This window comes from Hylobates moloch, unplaced genomic scaffold (assembly GCF_009828535.3).
Source record: "Hylobates moloch isolate HMO894 unplaced genomic scaffold, HMol_V3 SCAFFOLD_12, whole genome shotgun sequence".
Classification (NCBI taxonomy): domain Eukaryota; kingdom Metazoa; phylum Chordata; class Mammalia; order Primates; family Hylobatidae; genus Hylobates; species Hylobates moloch.
In genome coordinates, this window is record NW_026652287.1 from 101,775,649 (window position 1) to 101,779,092 (window position 3,444).

Sequence of the window (3,444 nt, forward strand, 5' to 3'; positions counted from 1 at the left end):
AGAATCATGTATTCCACCATATTAATGGTGTCACTCCTCTCGCCTTGTGTTTTAATTATAATTTCCTAAAGAAAACTAATGATTTTTAACAAATAATAGATTTGAAGGTGTGGTAACACAAAGTTATTTTGAAATGTCAGAACTGAGACACAATGACTCGTTTGCTTGTGTCTTGCATTCTCCACTCTGCAATTCTGCCCCCTTGGCTGTAGCTTCAGTCGGATCCACCCATTTTCATATTCACCATTGATCTGTAATTTAGGGGTTTTAGCAGCCATTCGTGTTTATTGCTTACAAACTCAATGTACAGATTATCCAAGTCTGTCCTGCCTTTGTCATTATTAGGTGTAAAACCTCTACAGAGAAAAGAAAGTTTCCTAAGGAATATTTTGGACAGAAAAGAGAGATCTTGATCCTTGCATTCATTTTCACCTTTTCAATGTAGTAATTTGGTTATTTACTATTACTCAAATGTGAAGTGTTGTTAGTTTGCTTGTTTTATTTTTAGCAGTAGTAAACACATAGGGTTTGCATATGTTCATAGTTTTAATCCATTACACATATTTTTTGATACTGTAAATATCCCACCCTTTGCCGTTTGAAATCCTTCATGATAGTCTTTCTGTTCTGGTTACAGGAATTAGATGGTATTTGGTAACTTCTTTTGCTTTCTTGTACAATAAGAGGTTCTAAAATAATCTCCTGCATTAACTGTTTTAAATGTGAATTGAGCTATTTCTTCAGGGAGAAATTTAAAATTTTGACTGCATATATTTTTAATATTAAATGTTTGATGATATACTCATATGTTTACTATATATAGACAAAATATCTAGTTATTTAAATAATTATTATAAATTATATAGAATATGTTATACACATACTATGCAATTTGTTTATTTTTAAAATTATAAATTTATAATACAATAGGACATACAGCATAATATATGCTATGTATAAAACATATAATCAAATAAATTTGCTTAAAATTCAATGGAAATAATTTCTCTTGCTTAGTAAAGCCTTAATTTGTTGTGAAGTTAGCTTTACTTTTTTTCTATTTAGGTTTGTGTTAAGTTTATTAATTATACCTGAAAATATTTTTATATCAGATATATTCAAGAAAATATGTATATATTTCCAAAAGAAAACAACAAATAAGACACAATAAGATGAGTCTAGTTTCATCTTGTTTCATCATCTTCTCTCTTTTTTTTTTAAACGGAGTTTCGCTCTTGTTGCCCGGGCTGGAGTGCAATGGCGTGATCTCGGCTCACTGCAACCTTCGCCTCCCAGGTTCAAGCGATTCTCCTGCCTCAGCCTCCTGAGTAGCTGGGATTACAGGCGAGCGCCACCACACCTGGCTAATTTTGTATTTTTAGTAGAGATGGGGTTTTGCCATGTTGCCCAGGCTAGTCTTGAATTCCTGACCTCAGGTGATCCACCCGCCTCGGCTTCCCAAAGTGCTGGGATTACAGGCGTGAGCCACTGTGCCCGACCCATCTTGTCTCTTTTGTGCTGTTTCCTCTCTGCCTCACAAGGTTTTGAGGTATGATTTAATTTTTTTAGTAGAAAAATGTAGACACACACACAAACATAAAAATATACTATTTACCTCTAGTTCATCGTCAACCTAATTGCACGTGATGTTCAGAGTATTTTGTTGCTGTTCTCATTCCTGCCTCCCATAATCGTGAGGGTCAGCTGTAAAATGGACATCCTCATCACGTCCACAGCTGCTCAGTGCTCCATTGTGGGGACACCCAGGGGTTTATTCAGTCTCTCTTTGATTGACACTGGGTGGGATCCAGTCGTGGTGGTGTTACAAATAATAATTCGGCACGTAATATCTCTGTATTCTGAAAGTTGCTCTTAATGTTTGTATGCCCTTGAGATAATCAGTCTTGTAAGAAAAGGCATTTTATGGATGCAATGAGAATAACCCAATTTTCTTTTTTACTTCTCTAGCTTCCTCTGAATCAAATAAAATCAAATTCCAACATCAAGATAATTAATACATTAATCACCTCAGTTATTATTTCTGTGTGCATGCGTGTGCGCAGTGAAAATACTTAGGACCTACTCTCAGCTAATTTTAAGTGTACAATATAGTATTGTTACCTATAGTTTTCGTTCCAGACATTAGTTTTCCAGAATTATTCATCTCGGAGAATTGAAACTTTGCACCCTTTGACAACATCTCATTTTTCCCATTTCCAGCCCCTGCTAACCACCATTCTACTCTCAGCTTCGATGAATTTTACTATTTTAGATTCTGCAATTATGTGAGATTGTAAGATATTTATCTATTAAGAGCTGGACTCATTTCACTTAGCATAATGTCATTTGGGTCCAATCCTGCTATCACAAATGATCTGATTTTCTTCTTTTTAAAGACTGAATAAAACTTTATATTTATTATACTATGTTATCTTAATCCGTTCCTCTATCAATGGGCATTTATGTCATTTATTTACCTCGGCTATTGTGAATACTGGTGCAGTGAATTCATCAGTGCGGATATCTCTTCTAGATCTTGATTTGAGTTCTTTTGGATAATTATCCAGAAGTTGAAATCTCGTGTCTTGTAGTTCAATTTTTAACATTTTGAGGAAATGTGATACCGTTTTTATAATGCATGGATCGGTTTCTTTTACCTTAAATTAGGGTATTGCCTTTCTCACTCAGACTGCTGCTGGAATCCTTGGAAATTCTTCACTCCTTTACTTTTTTAGCTTTACTTTTATCACTTCACAGATATTGAGACCCAGAGACCTGATTCTCAGCCAGCTGTGCTTAGCGAACAACCTGGTTCTTTTCGCTAAAGGAATCCCCCAGACAACAGCAGCTTTTGGAATGAAATCCTTCCTGGACGAGGCTGGATTAAACTTGTCTTCTATCTATACACAGAGTGGCCAGAGGGGTTTCCCTCAGCACCACCTGTCTCCCCAGTGGCTTCCAGGCCATGAAGCTTCACCTCAGTATCTCCGGGAGGATGGAACTCTGAATTGGGTCCACAAAGTGCATTGTTTTCTGCTGCTCCCTCTGCTGGATCTTGCAAATTGTGGCAAATACCCGTATTGCAATGCATGTAACTGGCCCAATGAATAGCAAAAACGTGAGTATGGAATAAATGTATAGGTACTGCTCCTCACCCATTCTAGGACGATTGCTCTTCTTAGTAAATGCAGTTATTTTCTCTCTCATGGATGGCATGTCTTTGGCCTCATGGTCTACACCAGCAGCTCCATGGTCCTCTTCCTGTATAGACACAAGCACAGAGTCCAATACATTCGAGCCACAGCCTCTCCCCAAGAAAGTCTCATGAAACTAGGGCCACACACACCATCCTCGTCCTGGTGAGCATGTTTGTCTCCTCTCATGGTCTAGCTGGTATTTTATCATTGTGGGTAACCTGGATTCAGAACCCAACCCATTGGCTGA